The 19,124-nt window shown below is 37.9% G+C and overlaps 1 long non-coding RNA gene across 2 annotated transcripts in view; it reads left to right on the forward strand.

Annotated features, from left to right (window-relative positions):
* The window catches only part of LOC309442183, a 249,176-nt gene that overhangs the window by 59,662 nt on the left and 170,390 nt on the right, over positions 1 to 19,124 (forward strand). For both annotated transcript variants that reach the window (XR_014184557.1, XR_014184558.1), the window contains one exon: positions 6,634 to 6,768. This is a non-coding gene — a long non-coding RNA (uncharacterized lncRNA). The remainder of the gene's footprint in view (positions 1 to 6,633; positions 6,769 to 19,124) is intronic.

The following is a 19,124-nucleotide window of genomic DNA, read 5'->3' on the forward strand; positions in this document are numbered from 1 at the left end:
CTTTATGCAGAACCTTCCTAAAAAGTGATTGCTACATTTAGTACTGGTGATTTAAGACTATACTCACTGTATTTCATAAATATGTCTTGAACATTGAAAAGACTGTAATCAGAATGATGGTGTTTCATTCATATTTTGCAGACAAGTAAACAAAGCAGTCCTGATTTAATTATCGTAGAAAAGTAATGCAAAACATAAATGACATTGTACTAATGAAACACCAGCAATAGCCTTGGAAGACTGGTCTGGACTTTAACTGGACATTTTATCCCATGGATAAATCTTTGCTGCATGTTAGGAATGGATATAAGTGGAGTGAATGAAAAATCATATGATATGACTTATAATTTGCATGGATGGGTTGTTGTTGGCAAGCGGCCAACACTGAAGTATATTTATATGTATCTTATAAACTTTTGTGTCCTGTTTTACATATGTGTTTTTTGTCACTGAGGCACAGCCAATATAATGAACTTCTGCTATTGAGGGAGCTTAAGCTCAGGGTCTAGAAGTTTGATCTTTGGTACTTGAAAATCTTGGTGAGCCTGCTCAATGGGCTCTCTCAGCTGCTTGTAAAACATATGTTGAAAAAGCAAACAGTAACAAATCAGAGAATCTTTCTTGACAGCAACCAGGGATTACTAGGTCATCTTCGGAGAAAACATTGGAAAAAACGTTTCTGGTTTGAGCGGTATACACTTCATTAGGCTGTTTTCAGGCTCATGAAGCAAGACTTGTTATAATTTACATCATCAGTGTACTTCTCTGAAGTTTCTTAGACTGCTGTGCTTGCTACTTCATAAGAAGTATATTCCTGATACGCATAGTTTCAAACTTTCTGTGACAAGAAAGAAGCCAAATGAATAAGCATTGGTTTTCATCCCTAGTGACTGAAAAAAGGCAGGTAGACTCTGTTAGTATCTTGTACTCCCATCTTGGTTTCTGTGCTTGATCTCTTTCCTTCTTTTTTTTTAAATTCTTTGTAGCCATGTGAAGAGCTTACAGGTTTACATGTGTATATCTGTTTGTACTGCTATACCATTTCATCTTCTGTGAGCAGAAAGACCAAATCCTGTCTTTACCAAATTTATTTTTTTACGCATCAAATCATATAAATATGGCCAACATGCAAACACCTTGTGGGAATTTCAGGGTAGATTCTAGACTGACTTGTTGCTGCTGTTACGGTTTAAGGTAAGGCAGCAATAAACCATGGCAGATGCTCTCTATTATCCCCTTTACCTCCTGCCACCCCTTCCTTTAGTCAACCTGGTGTCCCCCGGCTCCCCGGGGGACATTCAGCATATGTGCTGAAACTATGTCATTACATATTCCCTTCAAAAAGATCTTGCTTGCAGAGTGGGTTTTTTGTTTATTTTCTATTGGAAAAATCCTGACCTTTCTTATAGGAAGGATTTTAAAATGCTTTAGGAAAACATTGAAATGTTCCAGAGAAGTATGAAACAGGCTTGAAAATGTTCTATATGTGCTATTCTTCTAAGGAATGAACTGTCTAAAGAAAGAAATTTATAGATGTATATATTTTTTTTTAATATACTGAAATTAAAACCCTAAAAAAAAAATTTCTGGTATTCCCTTAGGATCCAGAAGATGGTTGCCCCAATGTGAATACTATTTATACCAAAGTTAATCAAAACTGTAAATCTTCTGATTTTCAAAAGAGATGAAACTTTAACGTCTGTTAAGAGTGAAAGAAATGGAGAAGATTCTTCACTTCTCTAAGAAAATATGTTCAGATTTTTCCCCTATGGTAACCTAATACCATTGTTTTGCACCACTTGGAAGTGCTATTTTGGCAACAATCATTGCCTTTGATCAATAATACATTGTTTTATACAACTAGGGAATCTGATAGGAACTTTTTGACATATAGGAGCAGTCTAATCATTGTTGCAGAGGACAAGAGAAGCTTGATGAGGACCAGATGCCACTGGCCAGTGTTATTAGGATTTAATGTAAAGATCCCATAAATCTTCCATGTTGTTCTACAGTTCGCTGTGTCACCCAGTTCCTACTCAGGAGACTGTTCCATTTGTGTTACAGAAACCGAAATGTTGTCATAGAAACTGAGGTCTCAGTCATCACCTGAAAAGGTGTGAGTAGTTTTATTTTACGTTAGCGTTAAAAAAAATGAGGAAGTAAATTATCTGACTCTTCCATTAATTTCTTACCAATGGTGTTTGCATTTGTTTTAATGATGCCAAAATACATTGTTTACTCTCAGGTTGACTAGTAACCACTATTCGATATTGTGTATTTCCCACTTAAGGAAGGAGGAAATGAGGGAAAGATGTTGCACAACAGAAGAAATTGAAAATAAATTAAGCTAGAACTACAGTGAACTGATTTGCCGTGAGTCTCATTTCTATCATACAAGAGGGCTGGCAGTTTGCTGGTGCACTTGCTGGTATCACTTAAGTGTGAGCAGTCTAAGGTGATGATCAGTTTAAAGTTCAGATTATTTTCTGTGTGTTCCAGACCTCTGAAACCTGTCTGCGGTATCTGTGTGGACAGTAGCACAGAACTGAGGCTCCCACAGCTGGGCTGGGTATTATCTCTTGATAAGGAACTTAATCTGGACCTGCTCTGTCATTTATGGTGTTTTGCAGTTTGGATTTTGCACACCCAATCTTTATCTCACATAGACAGCACGGAACCTCTGCAAACCTTGATACTTCATCATTTTGGATCTACCTAGGACATCTAACGTTTTGTCTTAGAGTTCATGATCTTAATTTGACTAATATGCTTGTAAACGCTCATGCAGTTTCCACAAACTTTTGTTTGAGGACTTGAGTGTTTATAATTTGCCATAAAGTTCCAGGACAATGCTTGGAAACGGTTCAGGCCACTCTGAAAACCAGTTAGCTGAGTTAGTTACTAAATGAATTAAAATGGGACCTAACTAAAATACTAAAATAAACATTCACTGTGAGGATCAATAAATAATTTCAAGGACTTGCACTTTAGTTATTCAGGTAAGAACAAAATGGTCTGCTTGCTTTAAGGAGTCAAATATTGAAATGTTTGGCTAAGATAAAACATTATGTGCTGATGGCACAGTTGAGACAAAGCCAAATTTCTGAAATTGTTGTAAATGTTTATTGAACAGTTTTATCCGATCATATACTTTTACTATGGAAGGACTTCTAAATATACTAGTGTAAATAAATCTTTGTTTTCTGTACCTCAGAGTGATTGCTGTGCCTTGTGTTCTAGCAGAAGGAATTTTGGAGACTTGCATCCTTTTATCAAAGAGAAACTGTGCTGTCCTGCCAGCCTTGAAACAGAAATACTGTCAATGTTATTCCTGAGTTCCTCTAGGACTGGTGACCGTATGCTTATTAAGATATCAGTGCTGTTTGTACTACCGTTGTCAATCACACAGGTCATTTTTCTTATGACAGTCTGTTATAAGTCAATCTTTTAAACATATTAACTGGTGGAGGCAATATAGGATCATTAATTTTCTGGATAGATTTAGCTTAGTTCCCCAGCCGGACCCTGTGTTTCAGCATCAAAAATGCATGACAAATTTTATCAAAAAGATGCATTTCCTCTAAGCTGTTTCTCTGTTTCAGATATTTTTAATATAATTAACTCAGATTCATAATGCCTGTCACAAATGACAAAAATAATTAATTCTGAAATTGGGACTATGGGGCTTTATGTGGAATACTTACCTTCAGGAGATTATATCTCAAAAACATTTTGGGTCATCATTTATTGTGTCTGAGTCTAATAGTATGCCAGGTTTTGTAAGGTTTCAATTATGATGTTGAATAATATAGAAAGCAAAGAAAAAGTAACAGCTCCATGTTTACTGTATTCATTTCAGTCAACAGAGAAGGAACACTTTGCACTGGGGGCCACAAACATGTTCCCTGCAATATTCCATGAAGTCTGCAAATAAAAGTAAGTTACATTTTCAAAACTGGGTGAAAGTTGCTCATGCAAACAGGCATTAAGGGAAACCAATATGACTTGCATGCTGAAATACAATAAATGCACCACCTACAAGTTGGGGTTTTTTTCCCTCTAATTCTTTCAGAATGTTTCCAAGACAATTTGTGTATCCAGTATGTGGGTTTTTCAGGTACTAAATTAACAATAATGCTTGAAATACATGGCCAAAAGGATGAAGACCTTCTTAAGCAAAAATGTGAAGCTCTAATTTAAATTGCTCGCTTCAGAGCCTGCTCTCTGCTCTGAGCACATCTCAGGACACAACAGAAAGCCCATGCTGGTGTTCAGTAATATTCCTTCTCGCACTCCAGGTTGCCAAGTTTAGAAGTGGAACTGATGTTTTCTCCCTGTTTATGCTATAATCTGGTGTTCAACTTACCTTGTTCAGTGATAGTGTGCTAGTGGTTTAGGACACTTCATTCTTTTCATTGGGAACACAAGTGTCGTTTGGGTGGGCTGCAGAGTGGCTGCAGCGCTGCTCTGCCGTGGAGAGAGCGGCAGATGCTCCAGTCTGCTCTCACAAGCCTGGCTTAACAAGCAGCTTGATATTTAATCTTTTCTAAACAAATTTCCTTAGAAGCAGCTGATGTATTTTTTTCAGTCACCAAAGTGGTAAACTATACATATATATGTGTGTGTCTGTGTGTGTTTCTTCCTGTTGCTGAAGATGTTGAATAAAGTATGTCTGTATTTTCTGTCTATATTATGATGTATAATGTTGGAGATCTGGATGTTAGTCATCTCGGGAGGTTCTTGTAACTCTGCTTAAGAGCTTTGCTACTAGAATGGCAGGGAACTTTTCAAAAGCCTGGGGGTAGTATCTCCTCACTTAATAGCTAGTGGAAAAGATTTTATAATATAAGTTAGGAAGGCTTAGTCTAATATGACCAATTCATAGTCCGACTATTTGTGAGTTTGAATAATTCAGTGTTATGTGCTTTTCTTATGCTTTTTCTTTCCTTTTTATTCTAGACCTTCTGCATATTACCAATTTCTGTGCTTTTTATTTATTAATAACAGTTGATTTTAAATTCTGATGGATCATAAAACCCGATTTATCATCTTCATGCAATAATAATTTAACATATATGCTCCTAAAAGTTACACCAAGTCTTTAGATTTCAGATATGGCTGCTTAAGGATAGAAACTTTGAGCTATGTTCTACTGCCTGAATAGACGACTTTAACCTGCTAATGACACCTTTTCTATTTTTACCACTTCTTGTAGCATTGTTGTCATCATTATACTTGGTTAATTGCTGGCTGTAGGTGACTAAGAAGCCATAGTTTTCAGTTTATGAACCGGTGATCACTTGTGAAGTAAACTGCCAGTGTGCAGCTTCTAAATCTTTCAGAACAACCACGTGTGAAAACGTCTGGCTTTGGGTACTGCCTTTAGACTCTTAACTCTTGCTTGTCTGCAATATTTGGTGTTTAGGAAAACACTTCTTAATGAAGATGACAGAAAAACTCCACCTTAATATTTTGAAAATTATTATTAAGAAATAAATAAGTAACTTTGGGGTGAATTTGTTCGGTAATATGCTTGAACAAGTAAGAATGGGATTGCTTGTCTTTCTCAAAAGAACGCACCAAAGTACCATTTATTGTATCAAACTGCAGCCTGGTTCATGAGCTCCAGATCACAAATACTCTCATGTGAGAAACATGCAAGTGACTTGGTGCAGCTTCCACTGTAGTATTGAAGTCAGAATATACTTTACAATCAGAAAGTAAAGGAACTTTATTTAAATGATTATAAAGATAACATAGTAAATGAAGGACAAGTTTGCAGACACTAAGAAATGGTTTCTAGCTCTGCAGTAAATTAGGTGGACAAAGAGGAATTGATCATGGGTGGTTTGATGAGATGCTTTCTCTCGGGAGAGAAAAAGAAATCAATGAAAAGACATTAGAGACCATGCAACAACCACCCTATTGTCTAAGGATATAAGCTGAATGACCCAGAGAGCCCTTTCTTTTCCTTAAATGTATGATTCTGTCTTTCAGTGACTAAACCTATTTTCCTTATGTTTCTCTAACTCTATCCTGATGTTTTCTTTCCTGACACAGGAGTTTCGCAACTATTTCAGTTAAAAGCAAGCAGAGTTAGTGAGAGAAATTGTAATGATTTATTTATTTATTTTAGATGGACAGATGATACTTTTTTTTGTTGTGAGTTTCATAGTAAATGCTTAGTTTAATAATAATAATAAAAAAAGAACAGCTGAACAGCAAGCCCTAGCTGTGGAACTTTAGTGTTAAATCCTGACAGCTTCATAAGAGGGATCCCACAAAATAATTGTATGCTGCTGATCACTGGGGGACTTTGCATTGTTAAGTGCTTTCCTTGGATCAAAAACTGGCTCCAGGCAAACCTACCTGAAGTTCCTTTTTTTCTGAAGAAGGTTATGCCCAGGATACGTACCTTAAGATAAGTAACTTTGGTCTGGGATGAGCAAGTGAGGGGTTAAGACAAGAAAAGCCTGACAATGGCAGCGTATTGAACTTCTCAACGGGCTGACACCGTAACTGCAGCCTCTGCGAGGAATTGTCCACATGCTGCTTCTAAATCTTCCTGCACAGGGTAAATAAAAACACAATGCTAGCAAATATCTTGACCCTGTATCACTGTTTTCCTTTCAGTTAACAACTGAGCCAATGCAAGGCCTTGAACCACAGTGAAGGTGCAACTGCACCAGCTACCACCGTCCTCAGCACTTTGTGAAGTTGAAACACCTTCTACAAAGATTGAAGAGAATCATGAGCTTATGCCTGAAGGCAAGTAGCAACTCACACTTTGGAGTATGTAAGAACATATCTGAGTATTAATTAGGTATTTTACCTTCCTTGGGGGTGTATGAATTGATTGTGGCTCTGTAAATTGGGTTTTCTTTTTTTGCTTTGGGTGAGGTGATGTGCCTATGGTAACTGCCTCACTTCTTTTAGGAACTCTCCTGCTATCCTAACAGGTGGCCGTTTGAATGGAGGGATGCTTTCTAATGGAGTGACAGGAAAAGCAAAATTTGCCATGCCATTCCCTTGCCTACTATATATATATATATATATATGTACTTAGCCATGCTGAGCTGAGCACAGTCTATACCATGGAATCATGCGGTAAACTGAAAAATGACAGGAAGAAATCATTACTATGACAACCCCACGGTGAGCGTAGGGAACATATGACTCACTGCGGCTTTTTGCGTTCAGTGAGTCAAATCCATAAGCGGCTGGCCTTTTTGTTTAGCTCTATGGGTGAAATGCGGCAACTGTCCATTTATGCTCTGGAGACTGCTTGGTGTTTTTATAGGAAAAAATATCTACCATCTGTGCCTCTACAGGACTTTTTCTTCTTTCAAGCATGTACAAGGAAAAGTGACAGAAACGAGTAATAGAATTTGTATATATTTTTTCCTTTTCTCCCCCCAAATGGTCCTTTTCTGTATTTTAGGACATCCAAAACTCTTTCTTTCTGTTGATGTGTCTATAATTTTTGGTTGTCCTATTTTATCCATAGCTCAAGTGATGAAGGCCATTAACATTTGACAGTGAGTTGCAGATGATGCACACGGGGGCATCTGCAGACAGTTTACTATGGGAAGCTTTCCTCAGCCACCACCATTTCTTTGTTGTCTGTATGGCAGAATTTTGAAGCAGTCCATGATGCAGATAAAATACCGACTGTGAATTGGGTTGTGTACTGCCTGCCTTCTCCTGCCTGAAGAAGGTGCCACTTGATACACAAGTGCTGGAAGCCTCTGTCATTCTTTCCTGCCTGCAACACTTGCATGGAAGAACATTAAGGGGATAAGAGCCCTTAATCTTCATTCATTATTCTTTGACTTTCTTTCAGGTGCCCTCATCCTCAGCCAAAAGTCAGTTTTTCTTCTCTTTGATTTTAAAACACAAACAGAAATGTTAAAAGCGCTGTTGATTACAATTAGGGACTTACCATTCACCTGACTTAACTATTTGTCATAATGGTCATTGTGGTCAATTTGCAACTAGCAAAATACTGACTTTGAGACAGTACCTGCAGATTTACATTCCCGAGTAGAATGTCTTTGTTCTGAATAAGGAAGCCCATGAATAGATTTTAGGTTTTGTTCCTTCTCAGCTGGAGGCCTGTGTTAAAAATACATTGATGAGATGCTTTCTCAGATGCACTCCTGTGAATTAAGTTTGTATATGACTTTTGTCTCCAGATGGGGATGATAACACTTATATCAAGCAGTCCTATAATTGGAAACTATTTCAGCTGTTTAATGACTCCTTATGTTCACATGAGCACAGATATTTGCAAAACAGATTAAAATTGTGATTGTGAAAACTTGAGTTTCGTCCAAAATCCAGATATTTTTAAATGCTGTAAATAAGGAATTGAACTGCAGTGACTGCAACCAAAGGAAGTAAAAATATGACTGAACTAATGCCTCACACCGCTGCTAAAATATATGCTATGTTGGATCCTGCGTGCATTCCAATGCTACAGCAACAGACATGAGGTTGTATGATGATTGGTAGGATGTTAAGAAAAGTTTAGGTTTCAGAGTTTTTAAGACCGATTCAGACTATTTGCAAACAGAATAATACTCCTGAATACACTTAGAATTAACAGAAGTGACAAGACTCATCCTTATGGAAGGAAGACTCTTTTTAGGGACAGAAATAAGGGCTGTTGGGCATGGCTAGAATCACCTGGTGTTGTAGACACGGAGAAGGTAAATCTCCATTGTGACTAAGAGAAGGATGTGGGCTTAATCCTGAAGAAAACCTGAAAGGCTTTCTGTGGTGAGATCAGGATTAACTCCTTGGGACCACACCGGTGGCCTGTGGTGTTCTGCAGCCTTCTGTACTGATAGTTGCATCCACCTTTGCATAGCAGTTTGAGAGTTAAGGCTCATCACAGCATGCCTGTTTTCAATGTAAAATCCTGCAGAGATGTGAACTGAAGAATTCATCAGTGAAAACTCTGTATCCTGGGCAGGCACCTGTGCTTGCCTCTGATGTCCCTGGCCAGACCTGCTGTCAGAGACAGAGTGTAAAGTAGGTAATTCTCAAACCTGGTCCAGTTTGGTCACTGCTGTAAAAGGACACTAGGATGTGGTAGCAAGTTCTATGCTGCTTTGCTTGGTGTATGCTGTAAAGCTCTATTTCAGGACAATTTTAGAACTATGGTAATCATGTGGGATGCTCTTCCATTTTACTTTTTAGTAGCTGTTTGACAGTGAGTAAATGATTTAATAGAATTAGATTCAGGGAAAAAGGCATCAAAGACCTCATCACTCTATTCCTTTCTTCTCACTGGAGTTATATAAAGTGGTATTCAAATGTGATCTAATTATCCTGGTTTATTGTTTAATTTGTTCTGCTGTCTAATTTTTTACAGTCTTGTCTATGCAAGTACACTTACTTGATAAAAAAAGCAAAATCAGAGATGAAGAAGACGCGTAGTGCTGTTCACACCTTTGGGGTCAGGGGCTGAGATGTTTATGTCAGTTAATCCTTCACTGAGTGTTCAACAGGATGCAAAATAGGCACATGGTGCGGTAGTCTAAAAGGAAATGATTTTCTCCATTTACTATTCTGAAAGCAGATGAGTTGATTTTTCAGTGAATGTGGGATTCATCTGCAATTTACATGCAGAGCCCTTTTTTATAGAAAGCAAGTTAAAACCTGAATTATTAATGGTTTTCTCATTTCTATCAGTGGTTGGTTATCCTGGAAGGAAGAAAACCAGAGTTTATTCTACAGGCACTCTCTTTTTATTGCTGTAATGGGAACATTGCACTGGTAATTATAGTTTTTCTAATTATACTTACTCATTTGTTTAATCCTCATAAGAAGAATATTATTTAAGTCTGGTTTGCTATTTGGCATTGTAACTAAATTATGAATTGTAAGCAGAAAAGAGGTCAAGTCTGTTTGTGTGATCTTTCCCCAATTCTCTATCAGGTTCTTGGGGCGTTCCTTCCGAAAGAAGGCTCAGTCAATTTTGAATAATTCAAACAGTCTACAGACCTTACACTTGTACAGTGCAGATACATACGCTACAGGAAAAAAAATGCAGAAGGATTTCTAGCCTTATTACTGGTTGGATCTTGCTATCACTGTTGTTTTGTTTAATTGGTTTGTTAATAAAATCATTAATGTCTTTCTGTTGGGTTCATTTTCACCGGTACATGTAGAGGACTACTCTATCTTGTTCTGCTCTATCTTGTTCTGCTGAGAGACAGTGTTTTCTTTTTTAAAGTAAGAAATGGTCTTGTTCTTTCTTCACAGAGAATATAGAGCCAGAACCAAAATGCTTCTAAAGGAAGAAGGCATTCTCTTCCTTGGTTAAGCTGACCTTGGATCAGGCTTGTTACTAACAAACCTCAGAATCTGAACACATCAGCAAAGTACTAATCCTAGTTCCAGATTGTTATCTGCCTCCTGTGGTTTTCCTAGGTGAGCTAACTTGTTTTACTCACAAAGTACTGAAGGTCGAACAAAATCCCTTTTGTTTTATGTATACACTTGCAATTTATTTGAATGTTTTAATGTGTGCAAATTCAGAATGGCTGACAGTGGGTAAAACAGAGGGCAAATAATTATACAATGTCATGACTAATTGTGTAAAGTTCATAAAATTTTAATAATTCTTAATCATGCAGACCTAGACATATCCAACAAAGAATTTGTTTCATAAAAATCACCATTTACCACATATGTAAATGCAGGAAGGGTTCCATTCCTTTAACACTGTCTGTTGAAATCAGATGACTGTTACTACATATGGCCGATGTTATTGTGTCTTTCATTAGTTGTGACAGAAATTGATGCCAAGGCTGCAAATAATTAACTTCTGAATATCCGCTGAGCATAATTTTCAAAGATGGTAACTACACATCAGTTTTTGTGCTAACTTTATAACCTCAAAAGCTTCATTTTGGGCTTCATTAGGATGAGACTTCTGTGATGCTGTCATTACTCTGTTTACTCCCTGTGGAAAAACAATGCTGTATTGGTAAAGGAAATTCTGATGAGAAAAATAACAAGCCATGTCTCTTGGTTGCTATGACTGGACACTGTCAGTGGATGAACATCAGTTTACTCATTTGATGAAAGAAGACAAGTGCACAGTTTGTTATTTAATAAAGCACAGAACTCTTTGTCAACAAGTTTTGAGGCTGTTTTCTCAAGGAGCTTAATTCATGCACTGAGGTGTACCATGTTAGATACATAGACTCCTGTTTTATCACTGATAAATTTGCCTCTTAAGGAAGCTGGCTGAATGACCACTGGATTGCTTGCTTTCTGCCAGTCATAGTTTACATCTTCCCACTGTAGTGCATGCTTGGCTATGGCAGTTATCTAATTGTTTGTTTTAAAACAGAGTGTATTTATTGAGCTTTATACCTCAGTGGAAATGCTTCTTGCCCTGGCATTTGGGAATGTTCTCCCTTTACTTTTTTTCATAAATTATTTATCAACTCTGTTATTGCTTGCATGGTCTTTATTATGCCTCCCACAAGATTTTTCCAGATCCCTCTTTTTGCGTAAGGACCAAAGGAAGAAGACAAATGAAGCTTAATATTAGACCAGGAATTAACTTTAAGTCTTTTAAGCAGCATTTTGTAGCCACAGATATATCCTTAATAGTCCCAGAGGGAAAACAAAGAAGGCAGCTGATCTAAGTTGGATATGCATTTAGTATTTTGTAATATGCACTGAGAAGTAGAGACTCAGGAAACCAGCCAAATACTTTTCCGAGGAAATCTTCAGAATAGGTGACAGCAGGACTAAGACTTGACAGTACTTTGCTCAACTTTGAGATTCACATGGCCCTCAGAAGCTTCTAACTCTCAGTGGCTTCTGTGTCTTTGGGTCCTAATTTGTTACAACTTCCATTTTTTATCTCACTTTAATGCCTTCATGGTTGCTGTACATGTGTGTTTGCCACTATAAGAAAACACTGCAAGCAGTGATGCCCCTGGGTCCTTCTGCATACAGAGAGACTTCTGAATGTGTGAAGTATTATAAAAGTGCTCAGAAGAGAGTCAGTCACCATTTTCTCAAGATCAATCAAGTAACACAGTTACTCCTGCATGCACTTCCTACTGCATGTACTCTCCTACTGGACAATGCTGAAGCAGTTTTTTGTGAAACCTCATAGAAGGGATTGGTGTCAGAACAATGCTTAAAATTTTGGAAGGCTTGTCACTCAGATTGACAGGTGCCACCTCCTCACAGGAATCAGACTGGAAGTTTTGCTGAGCGTGCTGTCAAAACGGCACAGCCTCTATCTTTGATGGCACTGTCTGTGATGATGAGAGCTGGGATGAGACCTGCAGGTCTCTAGGGATGAGTGATGTGAGCTAGAGGGGTTCTTTTGGGTGCGAATTCGTGTTGTGTCTATACAGGACTTGCTGTATGCACTGTAATGCATCATGCTTTCCCTTCTGCTGGAACCAAGTCTCAATACTCTAAATGCACCCAATATCCTGGAATTTCTAGAAGGTGCTAATTTCAGATTATGCATATGTGAACAAAAGTCTATTTGAAAATGAATTCTAACTTTTTGAAAAGTTCTTTCATTCAAATTACATAGATATTTTGTTCTGTATTTCATGTTGCAACTGAATTACTTTAAGACTTTGAATTCTGTAAGTTTATGCAATTTCTTCAAGAACCTGAAGTGGAAGTAACTGAGACTGAGTTTTGAAATAGCTCTGATCAAATATGCACAGTAATGTTCTTTGGGACAAATTAGGAAAAGAATCTCTCAGCTTTTCAACACTGTGGTAACAGTACTAATCAATACAACATGTATTGAGACATTCCACAGGACAAGTTTTGCTCTCCTAGATTAATGTACAGGGCTTTATTTCTCAGGAATGCCAATGTATATGCATCTAGTCCCAGACCACAGGACACAGATATGCATCTTTCCTCCATTCATTTTGATTTAAATACCCTTACTCTGTATTTTGATCTGTTCCATGCAATATTTAATAGACAACAGAAAATTTTAAAAACATCTGCAGCAGGACAAACAGATATTTGCTTGCAGGCTTTGTAGCTTTTCTTACATCAGATCCATCTAAGAGTGACCCGTTATCTCTTGTTCAGTTTGTGCCTCTGCGCGACCATCACAAAGTGAAATAGTACTGCTCAGTATCAGGCATGTTTGTCTAAATTGCCATGTGGTGATTTGCCAGAGCATTTTCTTGTTCCAGGGCACTCAGCATAGCTTTGAGAACTATGAGAAAGGGAAGTGGCTTCAGAGAACTGAGATGTGATGTGGTGTGGGGAGGGTAGTAGAATCTAACGGGAACATTCCACTGTACAGTAGATGTGGTTTCTGAAGGACAAGTGAGGAATGCCCCTAACTCCATCCTGTTTATAGAGTATCAATCAATCAGTCAAAAACCCACTGCTTGCAACCAATCAGCAATGTGAGGAAATATTGTTTAGCACTGTCTTGTGTTTCCACACTCCAATTTTTTCCTGATTTTTTTTTTTTTTTTATCTTCAATGTCTTCCACAATCCTGCTGCATTACATTACATTTTATTCTCATCATCTGTTCTCAGCTATCTCCATTCAACTTGCTTTTTAGTCTTGTATGCTCCCTCCTCCTTGGTACTCTGCCTCTGATTTCTTCTGTTATCATTCTTTTTTAGTCTTCTACTTCTGGTTTTTGTATTTTTTAAGAAGAGATAAACTTGCACTTCCTGGATGTGGCTCAGTATGAATTTTAAGTTGATAGCATCCTTTTGGACACTGTTTTAGATCTAGATGTGCTGGCTTTTTTTCTTGTGGTAGGGATTGTGAAAGCTGCAGAAGCCTTAGAAGAAATTTCACACCCGAGCATTTGATGGCAGCAGCATTATTAAAAGTAACTCACCCAATGGATCACCTCTTAGGAGTGATGAGACTAAAAGTAATGCAGGAAGTAGTCTGCAAGAAAGGTAAAGGATCCAAGAGAATTAAATTAATAGCATCATTTAAAAAAAAATCTGCTTCAGTGCCTTTAGAATTAATTTGTAAACAAAGCAGGTTAATGATAATGTAGACAAAGAGTGAGATGATATTAGTTTCTCTAATTAAAATCCTTGCAGTGTGTACAAAGCCATAGAAGTATGCCAGATCAGAAAACCTCAGAATCTTCATTCTTTTTTTACTCACAGAACAAGAGCATCATGACAGAGCAGAAAACTGCTTCTTATCTCCTTGGTATTCCTTGACACAAGGCTAAGAAGCCAGCTTGTTTCCCATGTTTGCCCATGAACAAATTCTATCTATGCAAGAAGAGGGTGGAGAAGAGTAGTATTTCCAACCTATCTGCTTAGACCACTACCAAGGCTGCTGATTTAGTTCTGGTGGGCAGGAATTACAACTCTCTCCTGGTCCCTGAGCCTGTGGGCTGTGCTGTAGTGGGACAGGATTATTGAGAGATTGGAGACTTTGGGGTATCAAGTATCTTGAGCATCATTTCTGAGAGCCCTGTAGAGGTCTAATTCTTAGAAAATACTGGATTGCTGCCTTTTCATGGCATCCTGTTCTGTGTACTTCAGCACATTTCTGGTGGCTTCACTGCTGGTAAATTCACCTTATACCTGGCTATCAGGCAGAGCTGGTCAGCAAAAGTAATGACAGGAGAACCTACTGATGGTTCATCTTTAAATCTCTTCATACAAATCTACACAATTTGAGAGTTGCTGTGTTATAGGATGATTTAAAAAAATAAAATAAACTCTACCTTGAATTTTTATAGTACCCTCAAATAACAGCACCTACTTTGACATATCAGAGATTTGGGATCTATTCAAAATAACAACTTGATAAGTTTACACGCTTGAAAGAAAAAAAAAAATGCAAAGTGTTTGTGTTCTAGGAGACAGAACTTGTGTTTTAGTAGCATTTTAGAGCTCTCATGGCCTTGCTTGTCTGCTGAGGTACATCCGGGAAAGAGAAACGAACAGTACCTAGTCTAGAAAGCCTATTGTGTGAACAAATAGAAGAAGAAGAGATTAAGTCTGCTTCTAATCTTTTACATTGATTATGTTCTCTGTCAAAGCTGTTGAAAGAGGCAATTCCTGATGATACTGGTTTGGTTATCAGATATATAACTAGGATTAAATATGGTTCTCTCAGAGTCATCTGTGGCTACAGCAAGCTCAGTAGATGACTTGGCCTTTATAAAACATAAATGTTTGTGCCTGTGTGCATGCACATGGGTGGATATATCGGAAAAAATACTCTTTCAAGTAAACACATTTCAAGTCTACTCTGGTAATGCTGTCTTACCAAATATGTTTTTAATCCACAAGACTGAAACCAATACATTTTAATAATTAATTCTCCTGTAAATCTCTCATTTCAGGAATGAACATTGAGACTATCAAGAAGGTTAAATGTGTACAGTGAAACCCTATTGCAGCATCTGCTGTACTTCAAAAAAAAAGCTATTCTAAAATTGAATAATATTCTAAAAATTTTGTTTCACTTGCCTACATGTAAAAATTGCTGCAGAAGGATTCGTATTATTGTTTTCAGTATTTTGGAGAGGCTTTTAGGCATGTAGGTGTGTATCTTCTGCTTTTAGTTATATTTAGGGACTGACTAATATAAATGTGTATTTGTAAAGTTTGCTGTGGTACCAATGAACTGGGATTTCAGGTTTGAGCACTTTGCTGAAACAAATCTTTTAAAATAGTTTATCTTTTCTAAAATATTAGCCAATGCTAGCTTTATGCTAATGAAAGCTAGACGTGTGATTAACAGGTTTTCAATAAAGTGTTTCTATGGCTTTATTCAGATATAAAGTCAGATATAACATATTACAACTGCAGCATAAGATCAGAAAAAATATTTTTAGCTGCATTAGTTTTTTAGGTATTCTGATGATGGTCTCTCTCTGTCCAATAAAACTGGCTAGTATTGGGGAGGAAAAATAAATATCTGTAAGTATTTAGGCATATATGAGTGAGATTAATTATAGATTTTAGATGCAGAGCAACTGGTCTGAGTCCTCTTGTGCTTCACTTGTCTTTAAAATGGCTTTTCCCACACTGACAGAGCATCAGCATCTCCGATATCCAGTTAGTGTTCTCCATTTTTTCTGTTTCTTTTTCTAGGCACTTGGCTACATTTAAATATGATTTGGTTAACTGCATTTTTTGATGAGACTGCTAGGAGGCAGACCTGAGAAGTGGAACTGTTATACAGATGTCTATTTCAGAAACTCTTGGGAATGGAGTCTATTCTAAAAGCTTTTGTTATTGACATGGTTTAATGTTGCATTTGAATCTTTTAAGAAGTATTCTCTGCATTAGAGGTATACTAGAGTAACACTGAAAAGATTTTATAGTAGCAATCATCTATAGAATATGTTCTAATTCTTAGTAAATACTCAGATTTTATTGCAGAATAAAAATGTCTTAATGGTGTCGATTGTCTGTACCTACTGTATCTGTGACAAAATCTGAAAAACCTTAAAAGGTTGTTTAGATCAGCATATTCTGCTAGCTTATAAAGGAACTGCCTGTACTGAAAGCTAAGCAGATTACTATTGTTTGAAATATCTTTTTTTTCCTACTCTGCAGAACTTCAAAGGTTGTTTATGCAGAAAGAGCCGTCATTTTGGGATGAAGCTGTCTCATGAAATTCTTGGTATCTTTCCCTGTCCTACCAAAAAGGAAGTTTTCTCCTCTTTCACGTTACATCTACCAGCCTGCAGGCTGACGTGTTTCTCACGCAGTGTAGTCAATGTTGCCTGTCCCGAAGGGCCTGTGAGGAGAGAGCGGTGAGGGCAGCTTAAAACTAGTGGAGAGACAGAAAAAAGAGGGCAACAATTTTTGTAGATCTCTTCCTCTCCGTCCCTCCTTCCCCTGCCTCCACAGAGCACACAGCGACACTTCACCATTAAGAAATGTTGACTGCTGAAAGCTGTATTTCCTAGTACACCAGGGCTATTTTATTTCCGCCAGAGCACACAGTGATTTTAGGACCTTGCTGTGGTTTTCAGGTAGGCAGTTAGGAACTGAGGTCTCAGTGGCATTCAGCCTTTTTAGTGCCCTGTCCTGAAAAGGCACCAGAGTTAGCTCAGAGCTGCCTTTTGTGCTGGTACCCATCAGTGCTTGAGCTGATGACTCCAAAGAGAAGATTTGGACTAGTGTTTTGGAGACATACCAGGTAATTTGGGGACTTCGACAGATGGACTTGGGTGATCTAGTGGGAAGCAGTTAGGAATTTTGCTGTCGCCCTTCTGCATTCCAGTCCTTGCCAGAAGTTCTTGCCTCAGAAGAGTGAGCTGTGTGCCAGCGCTTCGGCCACTCTTGCTCCCAGCTTAGTGTTTCAGTTCATGCTAAGTTGGTGCTAAAATGCCAGTTTCCTCCAAAGGGGTGAACTTAATGTCTCCTGGGAACCTAATGTCTTTGAAAGTGGTACTTACTTCAGTTGCGTAGCTGGAAAGCTCTTTGCAAAGTATTTATCCAAGTGACAATATATCATAATATTTCTTATGTATTCACTATTGCTGGTTTGCAGGTTAATACAGAATAAGAGACAGAAAGTAGGAGCAGGGGGAAAGGATTGAGCAGGACAGAAAATGGAATGCTGATAAGGACAAAAGCTGATGTTGGCAAAGAGATGGTGTAGTTGCACTTTGATAAGTGACATTTATGGGTTATGAAATTTCTGCAGAAAATCTCAAAGAAATAATTGAACCAGACATGTTTCAGTTCTGGTGATCTGTGTGCAAAAGATCCAATACTCTGTGGTTTATACAAAAACAAGTTTATGCTTCATTGCATAACACAGATCTAATGATGAGCTTACTTTCAAATGATACAACATGCACTTTTGATATATAGCTATACAGACGGAGAGATTTTTATTTTGAATTTCAAATTTCTAGTAGCTTTAGATTTCTTCCTCTCCTTTTCTGTGTCTGATTCAATGTTGTTTCTTTCCCCCATGGAGACTTATGCGTTATTAAAGAAGATACAAGACCCAGAAAGATTCACATGTACCTACCTCCTTGGAGAGGATGAAATAAGAACATGATAAGTGGAAAGACTTTTTTTTATCAAACTAAGTAACAGTCAGACTCAAGTTAAGAATTGGAAATTATTTTCTAGAAACTTGCCTCTGTGAGCTGTTGACAGTCTGGACCCACCAGCTCCCTGCTCATGGCTGGTAATGACAGCAGAAATTTTAAAATAATTGGCATGAATGAAATTAAGAAAGTTCTCAAGCAATTACTGGAGAAAAACGTAAAAGCACACCTGCCTTTTCTATTTGCTTTATTTCAGACTTATTTCTTGGTTTAACATTTCCATTTCATTTAATGGTGACATGAATTCTCCTTTCCTTCTCTCCTTACAATTTATAGTTAATCTCAAAGTTATAATTACACTTCTCTTAAATGCCTCTGGACAAATCTTCTAGATTTGGATGAGAATCAGATACAATTATTGTTGAATTCAGTCTGTGACACAGATAACCTAAGGTTTTATAACACATACTTTACTGATGGCACAAACTTGATTTTTTTTCAGTACTTGTTGTAGTTGACCACAGCTAGTTGGTCAAAAGGAGTACTATTTCTCACTATTTTCAACAATTGGAATCTATTCCTTATTTGTGAAGGGATAAAGATTACAACAAAGTGATAAGTGTGCGATACTGTCCTATGTGCAGTAAATTTGTACCAGGGAACTATAGAGCAATGGAAAAGCTTTTATGAAAGCCCTGAATTTAGTTTCTGTGTTCTCAGCCACTCCAGGTGTGACAGATGCACACCCCCCATCTTTCCCCCTCCCGTCCTTCGATATGGAAGGTGCAGACACATCCTCCCCCCTGCCCCCCATCCCCGCCACCTCCTGCAATGGGGTCAACAGCTTCTTTTGTTTTAACCCCGGAACCATCGATCAGGGTTGTTAAGAGAGAAAAGGGATGGGGGCGTAGAGGCTCCACGGAGCTGCTGGGTGCACACAGCCAGAGTGGGGGTGCTTAGAAGTTTCAGTACACCCCACAGCCAGAGTGGGCGTGCAGGGAAGCTTCTGGAATGCCCACAGTCAGATCTGATCAGGCTATATAAAACGGGATTCTTGTCGAGGCTCCGCCCCTTACGTGGACCTCTTG

This window comes from Streptopelia decaocto, assembly GCF_964273445.1.
Source record: "Streptopelia decaocto genome assembly, chromosome: 7".
In the NCBI taxonomy this organism is placed as follows: Eukaryota; Metazoa; Chordata; class Aves; order Columbiformes; family Columbidae; genus Streptopelia; species Streptopelia decaocto.